This window comes from Lissotriton helveticus, chromosome 12, assembly GCF_964261635.1.
Source record: "Lissotriton helveticus chromosome 12, aLisHel1.1, whole genome shotgun sequence".
Classification (NCBI taxonomy): domain Eukaryota; kingdom Metazoa; phylum Chordata; class Amphibia; order Caudata; family Salamandridae; genus Lissotriton; species Lissotriton helveticus.
In genome coordinates, this window is record NC_136073.1 from 374909810 (window position 1) to 374923085 (window position 13276).

General features: G+C 45.7%; 1 protein-coding gene across 2 annotated transcripts in view; it reads right to left on the reverse strand.

The window, feature by feature from the left end:
* SLC7A9 (solute carrier family 7 member 9) overlaps nt 1–13276 on the reverse strand; it is an 824809-nt gene that overhangs the window by 643993 nt on the left and 167540 nt on the right. The window lies entirely within an intron of this gene.

Below are 13276 nucleotides of genomic sequence, written 5' to 3' on the forward strand. Positions count from 1 at the left end.
GAGCTATCCCAAGTCAGATGTCGGTGTCTCGGTGTTCGGTGTCAGGCAGGACCATCAACAAGCCTTGGTAGCCGCCACTGGACTGGAAAGCATAAATATGCTGACGTTGGGACAGTAAGGGTCAAGGGACTCACCAAGTGCAGGAGAGTCAGAGCAGGACCCGAGCAAGCAGGGGAGCCCACTGAAGCAAAGGAAGACCCTCAAGAGGACCCACAGGCCGGAGGCACAGGAGTCGAAAGAAGACCTCAGGCAGCTCACCCAAGATGGAGGCCCACAGTGCAGAGGATGCAGTGAGGATGCTGTGCTGGATGCTGGAGCTTCTTGCAGCCTGAAGATCTTTGGAGTGCAGAGCCAACAAGCCTTGGCAATGGAAGTGGACGTGGTGTACAGGGGTTTGGTCCCAGCGGCTCTGATAAGGAATACTGTCCTCAAAACGGCTGAGAAGACAGATCTCTCCTTTAGGGAGCTGCAGAACCACCACATGTGTTGGGAAGTCTGTAGGATGACAGGAGCAGCAGAACGGTCAGCTTTGTTGCAGTGCCGCAGATGCAGGGGAGTGACTTCTTCACTCCAAGAGAGTTTTCTTGGGATGTCATTGAAGCCCACAGGCCTTCTGAGAACCTGGTTGATGCACAGATAACACAGAAGAATTTAAGAAGAGTGAGACCAGGAGCAGCAGGAGTCTTCCTTGATGTAGCCTCAGCTCCAGTCAAAGTCCAACAAAGTCCAAGTATCCTGACGGTCGAAGAGGGTCTTGGTTTCAGAGGTGAGTCTTGTTCTCTTTTTTTTTTATAAATATTTTATTGAGTGTTTTTTATATATAAATATTTTATTGAGAGTCTTGTTCCGTGACGGATCTAAGGACCCACCCACAAGTGAGCCCTTAAGTATCTTAGGGAAAGTGTTGGAACGACTCAGGGGTCCCTTCTAGATGAGGGACTAGACAGAGGGGAGACACTCCCCTGTCCTTTGTCCAGGTTTGCAACAAAGCGGGAACCATGGATTCCTGAACTTGCTCCAACTGGAGTGTGCAAAGCAGTCTGTTGGCTCTGGCAAGTGCCCCTACCCAAGCCAAATAAACAAAGTCCTGTCTACTAGGTGGTCACACCTCCATGTGACAGGAAACCCATTATTCTACCTTCCCCTGCTCAAGGTCAGCTCAGCAGCAGGAGGGCAGAATCGTGTCTGTGGTCGTCAGCAACACTAGCTAGCTTGTTCCCGGGACTACGGGTGGGGTGTCCCCTAAGTTAAGGAGCCCCCAGTACATGGGATCAATCAATCAATCATTTGTAGAGCGCATTACTTTCCCTTGAGGGTCTCAAGTGGCTGGGGGTGGGGGGAGCTGCAACTGCTCGAACAGCCAGGTTTTGAGGAGTCTCCTGAAGGCCAGCAGTTCTTGGGTCTGTTGTAGGCGGATGGGGAGGGTGTTCCAGGTTTTGCGGCGAGGTGAGAGAATGATCTGCCGCCGCCGTCGGCTCGACGGATGGGAGAGACGGTGGCGAGGGCGAGGTCAGTGGAGCGAAGCTGGCGGGTCGGGGTGTAGAAGGTGAGTCGTACCACCAGCACCTGAATCAGTTCTGGTGTAAGATTCCAACATATTTGATATCAAACATGACTAGGTTCGGTGCAGCCATTATATAGTTAGACATCTCGTAATGACTTATGTCCACTATATACCTTAAAATGGCTGACCACGGTTGCAAAGCCTGGTGAATCGACTCTGGGGTTTGTAGGGGTGTCCTGCTCATGCAGGGGCACCCTCACACTTATAACCAAGTACCCTGCCCTCAGGACTGAAGAGCCGGCCATAGAGGTGACTTATAGGTTTTAAGTGCAGTGACCTTAGATATAAGGAAACTTCTGTCGTGAGAGGTGCAAGCACCAATTCACTCAAGCTGCAATGGACTCCCATGGCTGGCAAAATACGTGCTGCAGCACATAGGAGACACTTGGTGCACCTATGCCCTGGGTAACTTATTACCATATACTTGGGGCTTATAAGGGTATACCAGTAGCTAAATGTGGAGGTACCAAAGTCAATACCAGAACCAATTTAGTGGAGAGATCACAGATGTTGGGGTCCTAATTGTCAGGTCCCCAGCAAACTAAGTCAAAAACATACTGACACCAGGCAAAAAGTCGGGGTAACCATGAAAACAGATCCTACTTTCCTACACTTATAATGCATGGTAGAAAACCATCACAATTTGTAAATCGCGGGACAGTACATAGCGTGATCATTCAATAAATAGAGCAGCACACAATTCTGTTGGTGACCTATTTCCCTAAAGTGCAATTAAAAGATTTATCCAAAAATAAAAACCAACTCTTAAAATTATAAAAGCAGTGATCTATCCCATGAATCATTAAAACGTCTACGACTCCAAATTACTGTTGCTTAGTACAACAGACAAACCCCGCGGACAACCTCTATTTCTGATTATATCAAGTCACATTGGCATCTCTCCTACAGAAGTTTAAGCTACGAAAACCAACGCCCTGCTAGCAGTGGCACATTTTGACTAATGTCCACTGTATAAATTCAACGTATGAGACACCCCTGCCCAATATATCATCACATTTTGGTCTCTGATCACTTAAAAGAATACTGAACCATCTTAGATCTAATAACAAAAGGACCTTTTCCCTGCCACAATCTATATTCCTGCCACATTTAATAAGAATAAATACAGCTTTTTGCCGAACCGTTAGTTTAAAAAGTCTATGGAAAATGCAATGGTGGATTAAATTGTTTTGTGACCTACCTTTTTTCTTTGCACCCACTTAACTAATCACCACAAAACTTTGCTTCATCAGCCGATGTAGAAAAAGGAATAGGTCTGTAAAGTTTAATCGAGATTCATCTAATGGTGGCAAAGTTATGACGAATCAAAAATCTGATAAATAGCTCTCTCTCGAAATACTAACTAAAACTACAGAATGACTGCCGCCACTCTGCAATAGATTTTATATATATTTATAATCCTATATACAATGCATTTAGCCTCTCACAAAAAATTGACAGTAAAGAAAGAGCTATTGAGACTAAGATGCGGCTTAATTTCTCGGAAGCCTTACAAATTTGGAAGATTATCAGGGTCTATTGAGCAGGTCCATCTATGTAATTGTAAGAAGGAAACTCTTGCCCACATAATATGTGTCTGCCCAATTTTGAAGATTGTAAAACCCTTCTGCTTGAAACCTATCTTTCGTAAGCTTGGCAAACAACAATCCAATATGGCCATCTTGGCATGTCTGAGTGGTGAGTGCCCGCCGTTACTGACCCGCTGTGTGAAATTCCTCAAAGACGCTCAAAAAACTATTGACCCAGCGCCACCAAGCTCTTGATTATTAATGATATTTTAACTTTTATCTGCTTGACATTTTACAATGGGGTATTTTGAATTTTCATTACTTCTTTACTATTTAGCTACTTAAATATTTATAAAGGGTCAGAATAATGGTACTACGTTGTGTTCATGTCCAACACTCGCAGGAAGTATCTTTGTACATCAGGCGTTATGGAAATGTGACAGTGAATGTAGTATCAGTAACCAAGACCGTATAACTGTTTGTTTGTTTTTTAAATTTTGGCTAAAAGGGTGGGTTAGTATGTGCTGTGTACTGCAGTACCTGGCAACATAATATAGTAAGCCTCTATTTATTTTATTTTTAAAAATATTTTTTATTGTTTTCAGTAAACTAAACCAATACATGCAATAGATAGCATATTTGTTTACATAGTGTTCATCCCAGTTCAGTAAAGAACCAATTGCTGAGAAAAGTCCTCCACATCCGCTCAGTCAATGTCTGGGACATAAAACAGTATTCAAAACCTATGCACCAAGCCCCACAGCTTCATAGCATTATTCGAATTCCCCAAAAATACCCCTTTCGTGTTCTTTCAGCAGTGATGCGTATTAATATGTTACTGTATCAAATAACTCGCAATGCAACCTCTAACCCACCCACTTATCCCTCCCCACCCCCTAATGGCATAACAATAATTAGACAATAAAGTGTATCCACAAAACATGATCATGTCCACGTTAATTGCATCTATCAAGGTGATTTGATAAACCAATTCAGGCTATCTGGGGTAAAGGCACAATAACAAACCTTAGAGTCACCTTCCTACAGAAGGGTAGGTTCTCAGGGAGGTGTCTCTGATCCTATCGTGCTTCCGTCCCATCCGTGTCATTTTGTGGTGAGTTCAATACCTGTACTAGCACCTCTCAGGCCCTCGCCTGTTCCAACCCCTTATCATTTTTAGTTCGGGTAGCCATTTGCAGGCGCGCGGTACCCTCACATGCTGCCCATTTAATAAATTCAGCCCGCCATCTCTGAAAACTAGGACCCCTCGGGGCTTTCCAGTGGGTTGGTATTTCTCTTTTTGCCAATACAAGCCCCAGGTCTACAAATGTACTGGTTACTTTGGTTTTAGCAGTATGGGGAACCAGTGCAACAAACAAAGGCCTACCGCGGGTTCTATATTTCTATCTGTCATAGCATGCAGGAGTGCAACCATGTCTTCCCAGTATGTTCCTAGGCAAGGGCAATTCCACATCATGTGGCAGAAGTCAGCTCCTATGACTCTACAATGCGGACACATTGCCGTATTCCCGTTAAAATATTTATTAATCTTCTCAGGCGTAAGGTAAGCTCGGTGGATAATGAAGAAGTGTACCAACTAAAAACGAGAATTCTGGGTGCTCTTCCATGCACGTTCTAGCAATCCTTCCCACACCTTCTCAGGAATTTCTGCACTCGGATCCACTTCCCACCGCCATTAGAGCGTTACCAGTGGGGTCATTCGTTCAATCGTCATTCGGCGATATAAACAAGTAACTGCTTTGATGGTGCTGGCAGCCAGCACCACATATTGACCAACCATGGAAGTGGGCAGCTCCTGAAGTCCGCTCCTCCAGTGTCTCTGGATGGCCGCTATCAGGGGCATGTGTAATAAATAATCCCCCCGAGCCAGCTCGTGCCTGTCTTGTAATACCTCATATGGAATCACGGTACTATTGTCGTACAGATCCCCTACAGCGAGCAGTCCCCTGTCCACCCATTCTGCCAGTGCTGCCCAGTTGCCACCGTGCGGCACAGCATTACATATCACCAGCGGTATTTCAGGGGCATATGGGCGCACTATTTGTGCCCGCCTGTGACTCCTATTCCCGGAGAGCTTAAACGTCCCCATCTCACGAGTCACCAAAGAGGCTGGGAGTGGCAGCTGTAGAATCAATTTAGAAATCATCTGCCTCATCTGTCGAGACCCCACCTCATCCCCAATACTGCAGAACTCACGCATCACCGCCTGTGTTAACCATTGCAGTTGCGCTGCCAGGTAGTAAGAATCGAAATCAGGAACTGCTAGACCCTCCTCCGACCGCGGTCTCATCAGGGTAGTGAGGGCTACTCTCCGACGTCCTCCAGCCCAAAGAAACCAAACCACCATCCACTGAAGCTGCTTGAAAACCGACGCCAGAATCCAAACTGGTAGTGTTCTAAAATAATACAACAGCCTTGGTAGTGCTACCATTTCGAGAATGGCCAATCGACCAGCCACCGAGAGTGGGAGCGTACCCCAGAACTCCATACAACCCTTAAGCGACCTAATGACGCTGCCCACGTTACCCTCCAAAAGTCATCAGAGTGTGATAAATACGAGTGCCAAGATAGGTCAGACACTGTCGCTCGCATCGTACCCCCTGCGTATAATCTTGTCCTCCATCCTGCTTCACCGACGGAAATGAACAAGTCTTCGTCCAGTTTACCCTCAAATCGGCAATCTTGCTAAGGTCTTCCAGCAACATCTGCGCAACACGGAGGGCACCCTCTGTGTCCGCCAAAAATAAAAGACGATCATCAGCGTACAATGCAATATGATGAATTTGCTCTTGTACTTTCAACCCTGTATAATGAAAACTCGTCCTAGCCCGTGCCACAAGTGGTTCCATAGCCAGGGCAAACAACAGAGGAGAAAGAGGGCAACCCTGTCTCATCCCCCAACCTACTGGACAAGAATCCGAAATCACGACCCCCGTCCTTTCCCTTGCTGTAGCCTGTTTATATAGCAGTGATGTCCAGTCTACAAAACCATCATCCAACCCGAAATGCCTCATGACGTAAAACATATATGGCCATTCTAAGCTGTCAAAAGCCTTTTCAATGTCTATCACCAGTATGGCAGCATTATCTTTATAATATGTGCTATCTTCCAGGACATTTATAAGCAGTCGAACATTCTGAGCTGTATTTCGTTTGGGTCTAAAACCCGCTTGGTCCGTATGGATTAAGTGGACCATAAGAGGGAGCAGGCGAGTCGCTAGGATGCGGCTCAAAATCTTATAATCCGTGGTCAGCATTGACAACGGGCGATAGGCTGTTCTATCATGAGGAGGCCTTCCCGGTTTAAGCAGCGGTATGATTAACGCCTCTCTAGTAGTGACAGGCAAAAGGCGCTCCTTCCTGGCCGTATTGTATAATGTCATCAACCTAGGGGCCAACAGGTCTACGTACGTGCTATAAAACTCCACCGGTAGGCCATCCACACCAGGGTTTTCTTCCGAGCCATATGTTCAATCTCGCCTCGGACCTCTCCTAGGGTGATGTCCCGCCCCAACAGTTCCGCCCGGTCACGATCCAAGACAGGGAGAGCTGCCCCCTCCAAAAACTTCTGAATAGCTTCCTCATCTGGGGTCACTTTGCTTCGATATAAAGCATTATAATAACCCGAAAAACATATAGTTTATCCCTTTCTGCGTGTATCAGGTTTCCCCGTCAGGTTCCCGAAGTTCTAGTATGACTGTCCCTCTCCGTGCTGGATTGGCTAGCCATGCCAACAAAGCCCCAGATTTATCGTGCTCCACATGTGCCCTTACAGCGTACTTTGTATAATCAAAGCAGCGCAAGCGCTCTACTTGCACCGCAACCTCTTCCCTCACTGCAATCATGTCGCGCTGGCGGTCTGGTCTCTCAGGTCTCTCCCTCTGAGCCTCCCGCAGCATCTGGTCTGCCCTCTCTAATTCCTGCAGCAAGTCTCTGCGCACTCCCAATTTATACGCTATGCACTGCCCCCGAATTACACTCTTAAAGGCATCCCATTCCACCATTAGCGATGAGGCAGTGCCCGCGTTATTGTGAAAATAATCAGTAATGGCAGTGCCCACCATGTCGCAGAGTGCATGGTCTTCTAGCAATTCAGGGTTCAATCTCCAAGTCGGGATTTTGGGGCGGTCAGACAATAAATTCACACGTATTAACAGCGGATTGTGGTCTGATAACTTTCGAGTTTGGTTTGGGGCTTGTTTTTGCAATAGCCAACAGTGCTACGTACCTGACATTAGACTTTCTTGTTTTCTGCAGACCCTGTGAGGCGGGTCCCTGTTTGTTTATTGCCGTTGACCTCCCTCCCGCCGCCGCCGAAGAACACTTGGTGGCCGCCGTGCGGAGGGAGGAAAACTTCATTTCCCAGCACCCCCTGCGGCCGTTGACGCCCGTGACGCGCCTGGAGGCGTATTAGAACACCCGGGCTGTCCGGCAGAGCGGGCTTGTTTTTGCAATAGCCAACAGTGCTACGTACCTGACATTAGACTTTCTTGTTTTCTGCAGACCCTGTGAGGCGGGTCCCTGTTTGGTTATTGCCGGCTGACCTCCCTCCCGCCGCCGCCGAAGAACACTTGGTGGCCGCCGTGCGGAGGGAGGAAAACTTCATTTCCCAGCACCCCCTGCGGCCGTTGACGCCCGTGACGTGCCTGGAGGCGTATTAGAACACCCGGGCTGTCCGGCAGAGCGGGCTTGTTTTTGCAATAGCCAACAGTGCTACGTACCTGACATTAGACTTTCTTGTTTTCTGCAGACCCTGTGAGGCGGGTCCCTGTTTGTTTATTGCCGGCTGACCTCCCTCCCGCCGCCGCTGAAGAACACTTGGTGGCCGCCGTGCGGAGGGAGGAAAACTTCATTTCCCAGCACCCCCTGCGGCCGTTGACACCCGTGACGCGCCTGGAGGCGTATTAGAACACCCGGGCTGTCCGGCAGAGCGGGCTTGTTTTTGCAATAGCCAACAGTGCTACGTACCTGACATTAGACTTTCTTGTTTTCTGCAGACCCTGTGAGGTGGGTCCCTGTTTGTTTATTGCCGGCTGACCTCCCTCCCGCCGCCGCCGAAGAACACTTGGTGGCCACCGTGCGGAGGGAGGAAATCTTCATTTCCCAGCACCCCCTGCGGCCGTTGACGCCCGCGACACGCCTGGAGGCATATTAGAACACCCGGGCTGTCCGGCAGAGCGGGCTTGTTTTTGCAATAGCCAACAGTGCTACGTACCTGACATTAGACTTTCTTGTTTTCTGCAGACCCTGTGAGGCGGGTCCCTGTTTGTTTATTGCCGGCTGACCTCCCTCCCGCCGCCGCCGAAGAACACTTGGTGGCCGCCGTGCGGAGGGAGGAAAACTTCATTTCCCAGCACCCCCTGCGGCCGTTGACGCCCGTGACGCGCCTGGAGGCTTATAAGAACACCCGGGCTGTCCCGCGCCGCGGGACGCGCGCGGGCGGTCGCCGGGCTAAGCCCGGGCAAAGGGCGGGCCCTCTGTGGCCCTCGGTAACTGAGGTAGGCTGGGCTGGGCCAAGTTATTGACATTACAAAGTCGAACAATCTAAGCTATATGTTTCGTAGCTGCACTCTGTGTGATATAAATTGACGGTTTCGTTATTGTCTCTGGCAGGATCATCTCTCCAGATACACCTTCATTGTTTTATTTTTTTATGGACTAATTTTACTTTATTTGTACATTCTTTGTGGTTCTTAAGTCTGAACTGCTCATTTTTGTGTTTGTTAAGGATGACGGCAAAGAAACGTCGCTCTGGAAGATTATTAGGGGGAAGGTCTTGCGTAAAGACAAGATCCAACCCCCTGAGAAATAAGTCTGTTAATAACTTCCTATTGAAGGGACAATGCCAGATTTTGAAATTGTGGGAAAAACCCATTGAAAAGGCCTTGCCAGTTGATGCAACTGTAGGCTCTGATATTGTTACATCTGCGGGTCCTGCAATGGTGGTAGATAAAATAGATTCCTCACTGGGTGTGAAGGACTCTTCCCATGCAGGGTCTGTTATGAAGAATTGCCTAGTGTACTCTGAAATAAATAGGGACAGTAGGCACTCTGTACCAAATTCTAAGGGAGAGCTATATAATAATACGACATCAGCTCTTAAAATCACTGTGCCTAATATTCCGATTGGAGGTTTGCGTCCCGAGGTGGGCACTAAGGGTGACTCTTCTACGTCAAGTATTGACGTAGAACTCTGTGGTCGCTATTTGGATGGTGGTAGCCTGAAACTACCAGAGGCTAGCAAGTCTCCAGCTGGCGCTACTCCCTCTGGTCTATTGTTGTATAGTAGTACTCCCTCCATAAACTCTCAAGATATGTCTTCACTACTTAATGTCTCTAGGAGCCATATACTCAATTTATCAGGCATTTGTCCCCTTGATCCCTCTGGGTATCATAAAGATGAAAAACCTATTTCTGAATCCTTGATTGCCCTGGAACACTTACTGGCTTCTATACTATTATTATTGGGCAAATTTGTTGGAAGCTCTGATTGCATTCTGGAATCAGTTACAAAAATATTGCATGCTATGTTGTTAAAAACCCCGGAAAAGGTTGCTGATCCTGCTTCTGAGGCGGGTTCACAGGGGGCAATGGAGGGTGGTGAAGCTCCTGCGGGAAATGCAGGCATAAATATTCCAGTGGTAGTCCAAGAAAATGATCCCACTGGAATACCTTCTTCTTCCGCATTTAATTGTGTAAAGGTTTCTGACCTCGAAATAGAGGAAGAAAGTATGATTGTTCCAAACTTAAAGGTTGGAAATGAGTTATTCCCAATTTTTGCTCCAGAAAAAAAAGGGCCTCAGGATGAAGAAAAGGTAAAAGGAAATGAAGAAAGTGATAGACATAAAAAGAACAAAGGAAAAAAAAGGAAACCAGTGCGTAAATACAGGAAGAAAAGACAGAGGCAAATAATTTTTCAAGATCCTAATGCTTTAGCTGGTAACGATGATGATATTGTTAGTGAGTCTATAACTGGATTCCTGAGTCCGGATGTTGATATTCTCGCCTCTGCCTTTGGAGAGAGGGTTCCTTCCAATGGATCTCCCGCTTTTGTGGGAGTCCATCCCCCTGACGGTGGAGGAAGGTTGATTTTTCCTCCAATAACAGAGGAGATAGGACCTATTCCAGTTGTATCAGGGGCTCTTAACCCTCGAGCTTCTCCTTTCTTGTTACCAGAAGATGTTGCTGTACGTTCCCAACATTCTCTGACAAAAGTATCAAAGATCTATGTTGATACTCTGATTGTGGACTTTTTGCCATTGTTTGATTCTGACCTGCATTTAAATAGGTCATGGTTGCTCAATTGTTTCAAAGATTTCGAGAGCTTAAAACGTATTCAATCGAGTGATATTGATTTGGTTACCTTGTTAGGTGGAGACAATGTGTCTAGTATAAGGGTGAAATTTTATTCTAAAATTATTGTAAACCTTGTACTACAACAGGTTGAGAATTTTCAATGTAGAGGAATTGATGTTTTACCTATCTTCTCTTTGGGAAAGGCTAGTTTATCCCAAAATGGGTCTGCTCAACAGGGCAGTGGGCAAGATGGGACCCTCCCTTCTTTCAATGACCTAAAGATCTGGGTTTCAAAAGGCTAACGTTTGGTTTCCCAGGTTTTGCCACCTCCGTTAAATCAGAATGTTCTTCCTGTAGAGGACAATCAACGGTGGAATTGGCTTCCTGGTGCCTTGTCAAATAAAATCACAGACAACCCCAAACATCTTTAACAATAAATTGAAAATTATATCTTGGAATGCAGCAGGGATACATAATAGCCCAGAGAAACTAGAGTTTTTGCTTTCTCTGGAGGCTAACGTGATTTGCATCCAAGAAACATGGTGTGCTAATAATTTATGTGCAGGGAAAGACTACTTTGTACTCGAAGCTGCGGCCTCCCCTTCAAAGAAAGGGCACGCTAAAGGGGGAATTGCTTGTTTTTTGTCTAATAGATTGCAGTGGAAATTTTCCCATTATGTTGATTCAAGTAACCTTTTTCAAGCAATTACAATAGGTAATCTCGATAGTATTGGTAATAAGCATTCTGTTGTAATTATTAATGCTTACATTCCCCCCGAAGAATGTTTTAATATTTTATTGAAGCAAGTGTTTCTTTATATTAAACAGATTAAAGAGGTATATCCACCCCCTGAAGTTATATTAGTTGGGGATTTGAATTGTAAAGTCTCTAATTCAAGTATAGATTTATTCAGAAATAGACCTAAAGAAGAGGCCTACCTTATTCCACAATCACTCTTCCCAGATAAAATAAAAACTAACAAAAGAGGGAAGATATTGCTGGAAGAACTGTTTGCGGTGGAGGGGCTTATTTTAAATGGTAGGCTCCCCTCTGATTTCCCTGCTAAATTTACCCATAGGTCCGCTCATGGCGAGTCAATTCTAGACTATGTGATTTCTGATTATGGTATTTTCTCGCTTGTCCAGGATCTAATGGTATCACCAACAGCATTGAGTGACCACAATGTGATTAGTATAAGCATTTCTTTACAACCTCCTCCCTCCGATACCTGGTCATTTTACAACAAAGGTGTTAATTTCCATAAAGTCTTGGGTAGATGTTTTTGGAACCCAAGTACCAAGAAGGGTGTGCAGGATATTCTTCATAAAACCATACTAGAACTAGGTGATTGGCTTGGTTTTGAAATTATGTATTTTGAAAAATTTATGAGGGAGATTACCTTGGTTGCAAAAAAGTCTAGTCTTCCTAGGAAAAAGTTTTTTTATCCTAGTGCAATGCTCTCCCTAAATAAGGAAATAAATAAATTAGTGCCGGAGCAATTTCTATGTAGATCTAGTGAATTAGCAAATAAAATATCTCTGCTAAAAAGAAGGAGAAGTAGACTGAGAAAGAAACTTGAAAAAGAAGACTCACTGTGGATAAGTCTAAGGGAGGCCGTTGTGCATGGTAAGGCTAGAGAATTTTGGTCTATAATTGGTTAGGGATGTGGAGTAAGAGCTAGCCCTCTTCCTATCCCCATTTCTGAAGAGGTATGGACCTCCTTTATCTCAAAGCTATATGCTGTGAATGGCACAATGGTAGAGGAGAGTGGGTTTGTTCAAGAAGTTGAGCTTACTATAGACTCCCCCTCGGAGAAAACTATTGCAATGGCTATTAAGAACATGCGCTCCTCGGGAGCTATGGGACCTGATGAGTTACCTATATCGGTTCTGAAGCAGGATCCGACTCTATGGAGTAAGATACTTTTCCCATTGTTTAGATCTTGTTTCATCCCTAAAATGGTGCCTGCTTCTTGGAGGGGAAGCATACTGGTCCCATTATTTAAGAAGGGAGATAGGGACAAGCCTACGAATTACCGTTTGATAGCCCTCCTCGATTCAATTGGAAAAGTTTTTGCAAAGTGTCTTTTAATATTAATTAATGATTGGGTTGAAATAAATAACATTTTACCATTGGAACAGACTGGTTTCCGCAAAGGGCACGGCACACTAGATAATCTCACCGCACTTCAGGTGATCTCGGACAAATACATACATGTTCGAGGGGGGGGGTGTTTGTGGCTTTTATTGATTTCTCCACAGCGTTCGACAAAGTAGACCGTCTTACGCTGTGGAGAAAATTAGCAGCTCTGGGTATGCCGTCTCATTTATTGGATCTTGTACGGTCTCTTCATACGGATACCTGGTGTCGTGTGCTTCAAGGTGGAGAAAGGGGCCTTTCACAACTAATTCCATCCTTGAATGGACTTAAACAGGGTTGCCTTTTGGCCCCACTATTGTTCTCCTTGTACATTGCTGATCTCCCAATTTCTCTGTCTGCTTGTGCGGGCATTGCCCCGGTTGTAGGGGGCTCGCCTATTTCCTGTTTGCTGTATGCAGACGATATCCTCATACTTGATTTAACACCTAAGGGTTTGGCTAATCGTCTGCAGGCTTTACACTTATTCGCAGAGTCCCACTTTATGAGGATAAATGCGTCTAAAAGCAAAATTATGTGCATTTCAGGAAAGAAGAAATCTAGGTCAGAAAATTTTGGATGGTCCATTGGTGGTCAAAAATTAGAGGTAGTTAAATCTTATACTTTTTTAGGTAAAATAATTTCGGCCAATTTGAGTGAGAAGCCCCATATTGATCATAACTTGCGTAAAGCCCTTGCACATGGCAAAGGTTTGTGTTCCCTTTACTT